The sequence below is a fragment of the Oncorhynchus tshawytscha genome, linkage group LG30 (assembly GCF_018296145.1).
Source record: "Oncorhynchus tshawytscha isolate Ot180627B linkage group LG30, Otsh_v2.0, whole genome shotgun sequence".
Lineage (NCBI taxonomy): Eukaryota > Metazoa > Chordata > Actinopteri > Salmoniformes > Salmonidae > Oncorhynchus > Oncorhynchus tshawytscha.
The window spans coordinates 49,664,226-49,679,225 of record NC_056458.1 but is presented as its reverse complement, the minus strand read 5'-3'; the positions used below and the strand labels follow the sequence as shown (position 1 = coordinate 49,679,225).

Sequence of the window (15,000 nt, the reverse complement as noted above, 5' to 3'; positions counted from 1 at the left end):
ACTGTAATACCAGGGTGTACAGGAGAATGTACTACATCATTAATATTGTAAACTGCAGTAGGAAGCACTTTATACTGTCTGTTTTTTCCAGAGTATTATCATGGATCATACCTGATGGGTAAGGTAGCCAGCCAAGAGAAACACACACACACTTAATCTCTCTCTCTCTCTCACACACACACACACAATCTCTCTCTCTGTCTCGCTTCTCTCTCTCTCACACACACACTTAATCTCTCTCTCTCACACACACACACACACACTCAATCTCTCTCTGTCTCTCGCTCACACACACACACACACACACACACACACACAATCTATCTCTCTCTCTCTCTCTCACACTCCCAGCCACAGCCATCCAGGGTGAGTGGTGACAGCAGCACGGTGAGGACTGGACAGTGGATGGGGACTCACATAGAGACGTCGGGTTAGAAGATAAAGGCGTGTACAGCACCTGTACCTTCAATGAGCAGCTCCTGGCCGTGGCTACCCAACAGGGTCCTAGAGAGGAACGGAGCAAAGTCCACAAAGATCTCCCTCAGGAGGGGAGCCACCTTCTCCAGGGCACGCTCCAACTTAGTGGTGATACTGTAGAGGGGGAAAGGGGGGGAGCGAGGAGAGGGGGAGGGGAGGAGAGAGGGAGGAGAGAGGAGAGGGAGAGAGGAGAGTGGGAGGAGAGAGGAGAGAGAGGAGAGAGGAGAGGGGGAGGAGAGGAGAGAGGAGGGAGGAGGAGGGGAGAGGAGAGAGGAGGGAGGAGGGGGGAGAGGAGAGAGGAGGGAGGGAGAGGAGAGAGGGGAGAGAGGGAGAGGAGAGGGAGGGAGGAGAGGGGGAGAGTAGAGAGGAGGGAGGGAGAGGAGAGAGGGAGAGAGGAGAGGAGAGGGAGAGGAGAGAGGAGGGAGGAGAGGAGGGAGAGGAGAGAGGGGGAGGGAGGGAGAGGAGAGAGGGGGAGGGAGGGAGAGGAGAGAGGGGGAGATGAGGGAGAGGAGAGAGGAGGGAGGGAGGGAGAGGAGAGAGAGGAGATGGGGGGAGAGGAGGGAGGGAGAGGAGAGGAGGGAGATGAGGGAGGGAGAGGAGAGAGGGAGAGGAGAGAGGGGAGAGAGGAGGGAGGGAGGGAGAGGAGAGGGAGAGGAAAGAGAGGAGGGAGGGGGAGAGAGGAGAGGAAAGGGGGAGGAGAGATGGGAGAGAGGGGAGGGATGGCAAGGAAGGATATGGGTAGAGGAGACAGACAATCAGTTGACCAGTAGAAGAGACTCAATCTGACGTTATGACAGGCCTTACGACAGGGGTTACGACAGGGGTTACGACAGGGGTTACGACAGGGTTACGACAGGGTTATGACAGGGTTATGACAGGGGTTATGACGGGGTTATGACAGGGTTATGACAGGGGTTATGACAGGGTTATGACAGGGGTATGACAGGGTTATGACAGGGGTTATGACAGGGGTTATGACAAATTAGGCTGTTTGATGCTCGCTTTGCCCCAAAAAGATGGAATGCAAACCTATAGGTTGTTTTTAGTGTACTGGGGTCGATATGGGATTGAAAGGCTAGCACTCAGGCAAGCAGACATTTGTGTGTGTGTGTCAATTAGTTACTGTAGAAAATACGCTAGGCAAGAGCAATAAGAAGCAGCAAGTTAACCATATAAAAGCCTATATACAGTATCGGTCAAAATTTGGACACCGACTCATTCCAGGGTTTTTCTTTCTTTTAAAACTATTTTCTACATTTTAGATTTTAGAAAACTAGTGAAGACATAAAAACTATTAAATATCACACATGGAATCATGTGGACACCAAAAAAGTGTTATGCAAATCAAAATATATCTATATTTTAGATTCTTCAAAGTAGCCACCATTTGCCTTGATGACAGCTTTGCACAATCTTGACATTCTCTCAACCAGCTTCATGAGGTAGTCACCTGAATGCATTTCAATTAACAGGTGTGCCTTGTTAAAAATGAATTTGTGGAATTTCTTTCCTTTTTAATGCTTTGAGCTAATCAGTTGTGTTGTGACAACGTAACAAGATTGGGTTGGTATACAGAAGATAGTCCTATTTGGTAAAAGACCAAGTCCATATTATGGCAAGAACAGCTCAAATAAGAAAAGAGAAATGACAGTCTGTCATTACTTTAAGACATGAAGAATTTTGAAAGTTTCTTCAAGTGCAGTCGCAAAAAAAACATCAAGCGCTATGATGAAACTGGCTCTCATAAGGACCGCCACAGGAAAGAAAGACCCCGAGTTACTTCTGCTGCAGAGGATAAGTTCATTAGAGTTACCAGCCTCAGAAAATGCAGCCCAAATAAATGTTTCACAGAGTTCAAGTAACAGACACACCTCAACATCAACTGTTCAGAGGAGACTGTGTGAATCAGGCCTTCTTGGTCGAATTGTTGCAAATAAACCACTACTAAAGGACACCAATAATAAGAAGAGACTTGCTTGGGCCAAGAAACATGAGCAATGCACATTAGACCGGTGGAAATCTGTTCTTTAGTCTGATGAGTCCAAATTAGAGACCTTTGGTTCCAACCACCGTGTCTGTGAGATGCAGAGTAGGTGAACGGATGATATCAGATGATATCAGCATGTGTGGTTCCCACCGTGAAGCATGGAGGAGGAGGTGTGATGTCTTTGTGAGATGGAGAGTAGGTGAACAGATGATATCAGATGATATCAGCATGTGTGGTTCCCACCGTGAAGCATGGAGGAGGAGGTGTGATGGTGCTTTGCTAGTGACACTGTCTGTGATTTATTTAGAATTCAAGGCACACTTAACTAGCATGGCTACCACAGCATTCTGCAGCGATAAGCCATCCCATCTGGTTTGTGCTTAGTGGAACTATAATTTGTTTTTCAACAGGACAATGACCCAAATCACATCTCCAGGATGTTTACGGGCTATTTGACCAAGAAGGAGAGTGATGGAGTGCTGCATCAGATGAGCTGTTCTCTACAATCACCTGACCTCAAACCAATTGAGATGGTTTGGGATGAGTTGGACCACAGAGTGAAAGAAAAGCAGCCAACAAGTGCTCAGCATATGTGGGAACTCCTTCCAGACTGTTGGAAAAGCATTCCTCATGTGGCTGGTCTTCACCATTGTTCAAAATGTAGAAAATAGTACAAATTAAGAAAAACCCTTGAATGAGTAGATGTGTCCAAACTTCTGTAGATAGAAATATAGAGATATAGAGAGATAGAGACAGGGAGGTGAAGTTTAAGCCTAGTACTTCAGGGTTCAGTGTTAGGGTTTAGGGTTCAGGGTTTACGGTTCAGTGTTAGTGTACAGGGTTCAGGGTTAGTGTTCAAGGCTCGTGAACAGGGTTCATGTACAGGGTTCAGGGTTCATGTACAGGGTTCATGTATAGTGTTTTGGGTTCAGGGTTCATGTACAGGGTTCATGTACAGAGTTCAGGGTTAGTGTTCAGGGTTCATGTACAGGGTTCATGTACAGAGTTCAGGGTTAGTGTTCAGGGTTCATGTACAGGGTTCATGTACAGAGTTCAGGGTTCATGTTCAGGGTTCATGTACAGGGTTCATGTACAGAGTTCAGGGTTAGTGTTCAGGGTTCATGTACAGGGTTCATGTACAGAGTTCAGGGTTAGTGTTCAGGGATCGTATACAGGGTTCAGGGTTCATGTATAGTGTTTAGGGTTCAGGGTTAGTGTTCAGGGTTAGTGTACAGGGTTAGTGTTCAGGGTTCATGTACAGGGTTCATGTACAGAGTTCAGGGTTAGTGTTCAGGGTAAGTGTTCAGGGATCGTATACAGGGTTCAGGGTTCATGTTCAGTGTTCAGGGTTCGTGTACAGGGTTCAGGGTTCATGTTCAGGGTTCAGGGTTCAGGGTTCATGTTCAGAGTTAATGTTCAGGGTTTGTGTACAGGGTTCAGGGTTCGTGTTCAGGGTTTAGGGTTAGTGTTCAGGGTTCGTGTACAGTGTTCAGGGTTTGTGTACAGGGTTCAGGGTTCGTGTTCAGGGTTTAGGGTTAGTGTTCAGGGTTCGTGTACAGTGTTCAGGGTTTGTGTTCAGGGTTTAGGGTTAGTGTTCAGGGTTCGTGTACAGTGTTCAGGGTTTGTGTTCAGGGTTTAGGGTTAGTGTTCAGGGTTCGTGTACAGTGTTCAGGGTTTGTGTTCAGGGTTCGTGTACAGTGTTCAGGGTTCGTGTACAGTGTTCAGGGTTTGTGTACAGTCGGCAGTCACTAAATGGTCATGCTAGATAGGACAAAATTTGAAAATGTAGTAAGGGTTAGAGGTTAGTAAGGGTTAGAGGTTAGTACAGGTTAGGGTTAGAGGTTAGTAAGGGTTAGAGGTTAGTAAGGGTTAGAGGTTAGTAAGGGTTAGGGTTAGAGGTTAGTAAGGGTTAGAGGTTAGTAAGGGTTAGAGGTTAGTAAGGGTTAGAGGTTAGTAGGGTTAGAGGTTAGTAGGGGTTAGAGGTTAGTAGGGGTTAGAGGTTAGTAAGGGTTAGAGGTTAGTAGGGGTTATAGGTTAGTAAGGGTTAGAGGTTAAAATCCCATCTAGGATCACAACATGCTATATATAGTCCTTTATATCATGGCTGATAGGCTGTTTCAGGGGTTATAGAGGTAGCGTCTGGGGGTTAGAGGTCATAGGTAGTGGTCAGGGTTAGGGTGTCCTTGCCTAAGACACTGTCCTGCATCGCGGGGGGCTGTCTGGAAGCCTGCCAGAGAGCTAAAGGGCTTGAGCTCAGGAGGAGTCAAACCGCTGCGCAGCTCACACTGCTCCACCTCACAATAGACACTGCAATACACAAACCACACACACACACACACAGAGATTAAAGCAACACACACTCACTAACAAAGCTACACACACTCACCAACATTATACGACCACTGACTTCTAAGGGACACAGAGGACTGAGTCCTGACTTGACTTCTGTAAGAGTAACATGGACTGTCAAAATAGCTCATATATGTATGTGTGTGTGTTGTTTGAAAGTTCCAGCTCCTTTTCAACACAATTAGGATTTGGCCCTAAGAAGTTGATGAAACACACAGACAATACTTCCCGATTCCATTTAAGGAACACTGGTTTTTATTTTTTTGCAAATGACAGGTTGCAAACGGTAGATTAACTACTACTCTTAGATAAAAGGGTTCTTCAGGCTGTCCCGAAAGGTGCTATCTAACCTCTAACCCTGTCCCTGTCCCCATAGAATAACCCTTTTTGGTTCAAGGTAGAATGATTTCCACAGAGGGTTCTATCTGGAACCCAAAAGAGTTCTACCTGGAACCAAAAAGGGTTCTACCTGGAACCCAAAAGAGTTCTACCTGGAACCAAAAAGGGTTCTCCTATGAGGACAGCCGGAGAACCCTTTTGGAACCCTTTTTTGTAAGAGTGTAGATAACGATAAATTGTAACTACAGCTAAATTGTAACTACAGCTAAATTGCAACTACAGCTAAATTACGACTACAGCTAAATTGCGACTAAAGCTAAATTGCGACTAAAGCTAAATTGCAACTAAAGCTAAATTGCAACTAAAGCTAAATTGCAACTAAAGCTAAATTGTAACTAAAGCTAAATTGTAACTAAAGCTAAATTGTAACTACAGCTAAATTGTAACTACAGCTAAATTGTAACTAAAGCTAAATTGTAACTAAAGCTAAATTGTAACTACAGCTAAATTGTAACTAAAGCTAAATTGTAACTACAGTTAAATTGCAACTAAAGCTAAATTGTAACTACAGCTAAATTGTAACTAAAGCTAAATTGTAACTAAAGCTAAATTGTAACTACAGTTAAATTGTAACTAAAGCTAAATTGTAACTACAGCTAAATTGTAACTAAAGCTAAATTGTAACTACAGTTAAATTGTAACTAAAGCTAAATTGTAACTACAGCTAAATTGTAACTACAGCTAAATTGTAACTAAAGCTAAATTGTAACTACAGTTAAATTGTAACTAAAGCTAAATTGTAACTAAAGCTAAATCGTAAAGAATGGATAATCTCAGACAGCAGGTCTGACAGAGCGGCTTGTGGAGTGGGGGCAGACAAGCAGACAGCGTTAATCAATATCAACTACTATCACAGCTGGATAAGATAGAACAGACAGCAATTCATTTCTAAATGTATCATATACATATACTAAAGTGGGGCAAAAAAAGTATTTAGTCAGCCACCAATTGTGCAAGTTCTCCCACTTAAAAAGATGAGAGAGGCCTGTAATTTTCATCATAGGTACACTTCAACTATGACAGACAAAATGAGAAAAAAAAAATCCAGAAAATCACATTGTAGGATTTTTAATGAATTTATTTGCAAATTATGGTGGAAAAGAAGTATTTGGTCACCTACAAACAAGCATGATTTCTGGCTCTCACAGACCTGTAAGACCTTCTATAAGAGGCTCCTCTGTCCTCCACTCGTTACCTGTATTAATGGCACCTGTTTGAACTTGTTATCAGTATAAAGACACCTGTCCACAACCTCAAACAGTCACACTCCAAACTCCACTATGGCCAAGACCACAGAGCTGTCAAAGGACACCAGAAACAAAATTGTAGACCTGCACCAGGCTGGGAAGACTGAATCTGCAATAGGTAAGCAGCTTGGTTTGAAGAATTCAACTTTGGGAGCAATTATTAGGAAATGGTAGAGGTATAAGACCACTGATAATCTCCCTCGATCTGGGGCTCCAAGATCTCACCCCCGTGGGGTCAAAATGATCACAAGAACGGTGAGCAAAAATCCCAGAACCACACTGGGGGACCTAGTGAATGACCTGCAGAGAGCTGGGACCAAAGTAACAAAGCCTACCTTCAGTAACACACTACGCCGCCAGGGACTCAAATCCTGCAGTGCCAGACGTGTCCCCCTGCTTCAGCCAGTACATGTCCAGGCCCGTCTGAAGTTTTCTAGAGAGCATTTGGATGATCCAGAAGAAGATTGGGAGAATGTCATATGGTCAGATCAAACCAAAATATAACTTTTTGGTAAAAACTCAACTCGTCGTGTTTGGAGGACAAAGAATGCTGAGTTGCATCCAAAGAACACCATACCTACTGTGAAGCATGGGGGTGGAAACATCATGCTTCGGGGCTGTTTTTCTGCAAAGGGACCAGGACGACTGATCCGTGAAAAGGAAAGAATGATTGGGAACATGTATCGTGAGATTTTGAGTGAAAACCTCCTTCCATCAGCAAGGGCATTGACGATGAAACGTGGCTGGGTCTTTCAGCATGACAATGATCCCAAACACACCGCCCGGGCAATGAAAGAGTGGCTTCGTAAGAAGCATTTCAAGGTCCTGGAGTGGCCTAGCCAGTCTCCAGATCTCAACCCCATAGAAAATCTTTGGAGGGAGTTGAAAGTCTGTGTTGCCCAGCAACAGTCCCAAAACATCACTGCTCTAGAGGAGATCTGCATGGAGGAATGGGCCAAAATACCAGCAACAGTGTGTGAAAACCTTGTAAAGACTTACAGAAAACGTTTGACCTCTGTCATTGCCAACAAAGGGTATATAACAAAGTTTTGAGAAACTTTTGTTATTGACAAAATACTTATTTTCCACCATAATTTGCAAATAAATTCATAAAAAATGTGTGATTTTCTGGATTTGAAGTGTACCTATGATGAAAATTACAGGCCTCTCATCTTTTTATTTCGGAGAACTTGCACAATTGGTGGCTGACTAAATACTTTTTTGCCCCACTGTATATATAGTAAAAATACTATAAACCAGACAGTGAATGGGTGTTTTTGGTGGAGGTTGCCATAGTTACTATAGTGAAAAGGTGATTCACTAAAGACAAAGAGAAACTGAATACAGAGCGGAGTATTCAACACTCATATTTTAATGTGTGTGTGTGTGTGTGTGTGTGTGTGTGTGAGTATTCAAGGCTCATCTTTTAATGTGCATTTTGTTGTGTGTGTGTGTGTGTGTGTGTGTGTGTGTGTGTGTGTGTGTGTGTGTGTGTGTGTGTGTGTGTGTGTGTGTGTGTGTGTGTGTGAGAGAGAGAGAGTTTGTACCTAACAAACTTAACATGAGTGAGTTCATGCAGACTGTAACGGGGATGTGAGGATTGACATGCAGTAGAGCAGGCCAGGAAACACTGGCAGCTCAAGGTACTGCACCATCTAGACACCACACCTGACCCACTGAGATCATTCATCAGTCCTCCAGGACCTACTCGTGCACTAGAGTGGTCCTCTAGGACCAGGGTCGTCTATACTGCACTAGAGTGGTCCTCCAGGACCAGGGTCGTCTACTCGTGCACTAGAGTGGTCCTCCAGGACCAGGGTCGTCTACTCGTGCACTAGAGTGGTCCTCTAGGACCAGGGTGCGTCAATACTGCACTAGAGTGGTCCTCCAGGACCAGGGTCGTCTACTCGTGCACTAGAGTAGTCCTCCAGGACCAGGGTCGTCTACTCGTGCACTAGAGTGGTCCTCCAGGACCAGGGTCGTCTATACTGCGCTAGAGTGGTCCTCCAAACCAGGGTTGTCTATACTGCACTAGAGTGGTCCTCCAGGACCAGGGTCGTCTACTCATGCACTAGAGTGGTCCTCCAGGACCAGGGTTGTCTATACTGCACTAGAGTGGTCCTCTAGGACCAGGTCATCTATACTGCACAAGAGTGGTCCTCCAGGACCAGGGTCGTCTATACTGTACTAGAGGAAGGAGATGGGAAAAAGAGGAGAAAGAGAGAGAGACAGAGAGAGAGACAGAGAGACAGAGACAGAGACAGAGAGACAGACAGAGAGAGAGACAGAGACAGAGAGACAGAGAGACAGAGAGAGAGAGAGAGAGAGAGAGACAGAGAGAGAGACAGAGAGACAGAGAAACAGAGAAACAGAGACAAAAGAGAGAGACAGAGAGAGAGACAGACAGAGAGAGACAGAGAGACAGAGAGGGAGAGGAAAGAGAGGGACAAACAGTGAGTGACAGAGAGAGAGACAGAGAGGGAGAGGAAAGGAGAGGGACAAACAGTGAGTGACAGAGAGAGAGACAGAGAGGGAGAGGAAAGGAGAGGGACAAACAGTGAGAGACAGAGAGAGACAGAGAGGGAGAGGAAAGGAGAGGGACAAACAGTGAGTGACAGAGAGAGACAGAGAGAGAGACAGAGAGGGAGAGGAAAGGAGAGTGAAAAACAGTGAGTGACAGAGAGAGACAGAGAGAGAGAGGAAAGGAGAGGGACAAACAGTGAGTGACAGAGAGAGAGACAGAGAGAGAGAGACAGAGAGGGAGAGGAAAGGAGAGGGACAAACAGTGAGTGACAGAGAGAGAGACAGAGAGGGAGAGGAAAGGAGGGACAAACAGTGAGTGACAGAGAGAGAGACAGAGAGAGAGAGAGGGAGAGGGAGGAAAGGAGAGGGACAAACAGTGAGTGACAGAGAGAGAGACAGAGAGGGAGAGGAAAGGACAGGGACAAACAGTGAGTGACAGAGAGAGAGACAGAGAGGGAGAGGAAAGGAGAGGGACAAACAGTGAGTGACAGAGAGAGACAGAGAGGAGGGAAAGGAGAGGGACAAACAGTGAGTGACAGAGAGAGAGACAGAGAGGAGAGGAAAGGAGAGGACAAACAGTGAGTGACAGAGAGAGACAGAGAGAGAGACAGAGAGAGAGACAGAGAGAGAGAGAGACAGAGGGAGAGAAAGGAGAGGGACAAACAGTGAGTGACAGAGAGAGAGACAGAGGGGGAGACAGACAGAGAGAGAGAGAGAGAGACAGAGGGAGAGGAAAGGAGAGGGACAAACAGTGAGTGACAGAGAGAGACAGAGAGGGAGAGGAAAGGAGAGGGACAAACAGTGAGTGACAGAGAGAGACAGAGAGGGAGGAGGAAAGAGAGAGGGACAAACAGTGAGAGAGAGAGACAGAGAGAGAGAAAAGAGAGGGACAAACAGTGAGTGACAGAGAGAGAGACAGAGGAGAGAAAGGAGAGGACAAACAGTGAGTGACAGAGAGAGACAGAGAGGGGAGAGGAAAGGAGAGGGACAAACAGTGAGTGACAGAGAGGGAGAGGAAAGGAGGAGACAGACAGAGAGAGACAGAGAGAGACAGAGAGGAGAGGAAAGGAGAGGGACAAACAGAGACAGAGAGGAGAGGAAAGGAGAGGGACAAACAGAGACAGAGAGAGAGAGGAAAGGAGAGGGACAAACAGAGAGACAGAGAGAGACAGAGAGAGACAGAGAGGGAGAGGAAAGTAGAGGACAAACAGTGAGAGACAGAGAGAGAGACAGAGAGAGAGGAAATGACAGGGACAAACAGTGAGTGACAGAGAGAGAGACAGAGAGGGAGAGGAAAGGAGAGGGACAAACAGAGACAGAGAGGGAGAGGAAAGGAGAGGGACAAACAGAGACAGAGAGGAGAGGAAAGGAGAGGGACAAACAGAGACAGAGAGGGAGAGGAAAGGAGAGGGACAAACAGAGACAGAGGGAGAGGAAAGGAGAGGGACAAACAGAGACAGAGAGGGAGAGGAAGGAGAGGGACAAACAGAGACAGAGAGGGAGAGGAAAGGAGAGGGACAAACAGAGACAGAGAGAGAGACAGAGAGAGACAGAGAGGGGAGACAGAGGGGAGGAAAGGAGAGGGACAAACAGAGACAGAGAGAGACAGAGAGGAGAGGAAAGGAGAGGGAGAGGAAAGGAGAGGGACAAACAGTGAGTGACAGAGAGGGAGAGGAAAGGAGAGGGAGAGGAAAGGAGAGGGAGAGGAAAGGAGAGGGACAAACAGAGATTCTGACCTCATGTTCTCGACAGTGTCCTCGGGCATGGGAGCCACCGTCTGTACGGCTGGTAGGTTCTTACTGGTCGCTCCGTTAACGAAGGATGAGGAAGAGGAGGAGGAAGAGGAGGCAGACTCTGTGGCACCTGGAGAGAGGAGTGAGAGAGAGAGAAAGACGGAGGAGAAGGAGGAATCGTGTTCATGTGTGTTTTATCACCCAGGGTGCTGAGAGAGGGATACATATAGGAGGCTATGCTGACGTTGAGGCAACATGTAAAGGACTGAGACAGAGTCCTCTAGTGGTCATTTTGAGTCACTACAATCAGGAATCACGTCTAAGGCAGTTCAGTGAAGGACAAAAAAACTCTATTTAACTCTTTGAGTGCCATTTTTTTCATAAAGAACATCCACAACTGAGTGAATTTTCCACAGCTCAGTCTAACAGATAAAAAATAATAATACGGATTATATTTGTCTATTTTATTTTTTACAGTTTTAAGAAATGTAACAATAACTTAAAATGCATCGAAACTACATTATTCCAAATCCTCCCAGGTGTCCCAGGTTTGTTTGTATCCCAGGTGTGTGTGTGTGTGTATCCCAGGTGTGTGTGTGTGTGTCTGTGTATATCTTAAATGTGTGTATCCAAGGTGGGTGTGTGTCTGTGTGTATCCCAGGTGTGTGTGTGTGTGTGTGTGTGTGTGTGTGTGTGTATATCTTAAATGTGTGTATCCAAGTGTGTGTGTGTGTGTGTGTGTGTGTGTGTGTATCTTAAATGTGTATCAAGGTGGGTGTGTGTGTGTGTGTGTATATCTTAAATGTGTGTATCCCAGGTGTGTGTGTGTGTGTGTGTGTGTGTGTGTATATCTTAAATGTGTGTATCAAGTGTGTGTGTGTGTGTGTGTGTGTATCAAGGTGTGTGTGTGTGTGTGTGTATCAAGGTGTGTGTGTGTGTGTGTATCTTAAATGTGTGTATCCCAGTGTGTGTGTGTGTGTGTGTGTGTGTGTGTGTATCTTAAATGTGTATCCAAGGTGTGTGTGTGTGTGTGTGTGTGTATCAAGTGGTGTGTGTGTGTGTGTGTGTGTATCTTAAATGTGTGTATCCAAGGTGTGTGTGTGTGTGTGTGTGTGTGTGTGTGTATCTTAAATGTGTGTATCCAAGGTGGTGTGTGTGTGTGTGTGTATCCCAGGTGTGTGTGTGTGTGTGTGTGTGTGTGTGTGTGTATCTTAAATGTGTGTATCCAAGGTGTGTGTGTGTGTGTGTGTGTGTATCCCAGGTGTGTGTGTGTGTGTGTGTCTGTGTGTGTGTGTGTATATCTTAAATGTGTGTATCAAGGTGTGTGTATCCCAGGTGTGTGTGTGGTGTGTCTGTGTGTGTGTGTGTATATCTTAAATGTGTGTATCCAAGGTGTGTGTGTGTGTGTGTGTGTGTGTGTGTGTGTGTGTGTGTGTATCTTAAATGTGTGTATCCCAGGTGTGTGTGTGTGTGTGTGTGTATCTTAAATGTGTGTATCCAAGGTGTGTGTGTGTGTGTGTGTGTGTGTGTGTGTGTATCTTAAATGTGTGTATCCCAGGTGTGTGTGTGTGTGTGTGTGTCTTAAATGTGTGTATCCAAGGTGGGTGTGTCTTGTATCCCTCACCTGTCGTGTTGATCATGCCTTGGGCGTTCCCGTAGCAGCTGCGAATATGTTAGGTGTACTTCCTGGTGTGACCGCTCCGCTGGCGATGGACGTGCCCACTGTGTTCACTGACAGGCCGCCGGGAGGGGGGCTTGACTGGCACCATCACCGACCTATCACAGACCACAACACGGCTGTCAATCAAACTGGAACACCAATGAGAACTTAAAATTCTCCAGTTTGAAAAAATAGCTCCAGTTTGACCTCTTGACAACCTGCCATATTTAATCCACATTGTTTAAAGCATATTGTTTAATCCATACTGTTTAATCCCATATTGTTTTTAATCCATACTGTTTAATCCATATTGTTTAATCCATATTGTTTAATCCACATTGTTTAATCCATATTGTTTAATCCATATTGTTTAATCCATATTGTTTAAAGCATATTGTTTAATCCATATTGTTTAATCCACATTGTTTAATCCATACTGTTTAATCCATATTGTTTAATCCATATTGTTTAATCCTATCCATATTGTTTAATCCATACTGTTTAATCCATATTGTTTAATCCATATTGTTTAATCCATACTGTTTAATCCATATTGTTTAATCCATATTGTTTAATCCACATTGTTTAATCCATACTGTTTAATCCATACTGTTTAATCCTATCCATATTGTTTAATCCATATTGTTTAATCCATATTGTTTAATCCATATTGTTTAATCCATATTGTTTAATCCATATTGTTTAATCCACATTGTTTAATCCATATTGTTTAATCCATATTGTTTAATCCATACTGTTTAATCCATACTGTTTAATCCATATTGTTTAATCCATACTGTTTAATCCATACTGTTTAATCCATATTGTTTAATCCATATTGTTTAATCCATATTGTTTAATCCATATTGTTTAATCCATATTGTTTAATCCATATTGTTTAATCCATATTGTTTAATCCATATTGTTTAATCCATATTGTTTAATCCATATTGTTTAATCCATATTGTTTAATCCATATTGTTTAATCCATATTGTTTAATCCATACTGTTTAATCCATATTGTTTAATCCATATTGTTTAATCCACATTGTTTAATCCATATTGTTTAATCCATATTGTTTAATCCATACTGTTTAATCCATACTGTTTAATCCATACAGTTTAATCCTAATCATATTGTTTAATCCATACTGTTTAATCCTAATCATATTGTTTAATCCAGAGTCAGATAGATATACCAACAGACAGACAGACATCTCATCTGAGTAATTTTGATCTGATATGCACACCCTGTTTCTGATAAATAATTGATATATAATAACTGATGAATAATTTAGCTGGGTACTCATGAATGAATCATGGTGAAAACCCCCAATTCCCCCAAAGCGGAGAAGAGACATGTTGAGGTGTATCCTGAGCAGTAGTCTGGGGTTGTACTATGAACAGAGACTAAACAGATCTGTGACTCATTCTGTTTCATGTATTCATTTTTTAGGACCTCATAATCATGTGACTGTCTCTAAAAGAGAGGTATTTTGACTTTAACAGGTAGTGCATCCTGGGAAAGGGACATCAAAAGAGGAGCCAGGAAGAAGAAGTGGAACTACAAACGCACACAGGCACGCACACAGGCACGCACACAGGCACGCACAGGCACGCACACAGGCACGCACACAGGCACGCACACAGGCACGCACACAGGCACGCACACAGGCACGCACACAGGCACGCACACAGGCACGCACACAGACCTGTCGAAGGAGTGGAACTGCATTGGGTGTGTCTTGAGGGCGGGATCAGGGTGGTAGGGGTGGGGCCAACTTCATGTCCCGCATCCCCACCGTCCAGGGCGCGGCCACAAGGCTCTTCAGAATCTCTCACATGACCGAGAGAATCAATGATCAATAAAATGTACTGATTGACAGCAAGGACAGAAAGAGAGATGCATAGTGAGAGTGATGGGGAATATTTTGAGAGAGAGAGAGAGAGAGAGAGAACAAGAGAGAGAGAGAGAGAGAGAGAGAGAGATAGAGAGAGAGCAAGAGTATATATATATATATATATATATACATAAGAAAACAAGAAAACAATATATATATATAAAGTAAATATTATTTATAGGAATATATTAGAAGAATTGATAAGAGGACAATCGAGAAAACAAATATACTTACATATTAGTGATGGGGACATATTATAATTTTGATGGGGATAGAAGTGAGAGAGTGACGGAAACAAGAGAGACATGATGGGGATGCATTTTACAGAATATACAAGAGAGAAACAAGAGAGAGATGATGGGGATAGAGTGAGAGAGTGATGGGGATAGAGTGAGAGTGATGGGGATAGAGTGAGAGAGAGAGAGCAAGAGAGAGAGAGTGATGGGGGATAGAGTGAGAGAGAGAGAGCAAGAGAGAGAGAGCAAGAGAGAGAGTGATGGGGATAGAGTGAGAGAGTGATGGGGATAGAGTGAGAGAGAGAGAGCAAGAGGAGAGAGAGAGAGAGCAAGAGAGAGAGAGCAAGAGAGAGAGTGATGGGGATAGAGTGAGAGAGTGATGGGGATAGAGGAGAGAGTGATGGGGATAGAGTGAGAGAGAGAGCAAGAGAGAGAGAGCAAGAGAGAGATGATGGGGATAGAGTGAGAGAGTGATGGGGATAGAGTGA

General features: G+C 44.3%; 1 pseudogene; it reads right to left on the bottom strand.

Moving 5' to 3' along the window:
* The window catches only part of LOC112237923, a 294,281-nt pseudogene that overhangs the window by 76,044 nt on the left and 203,237 nt on the right, over positions 1-15,000 (bottom strand).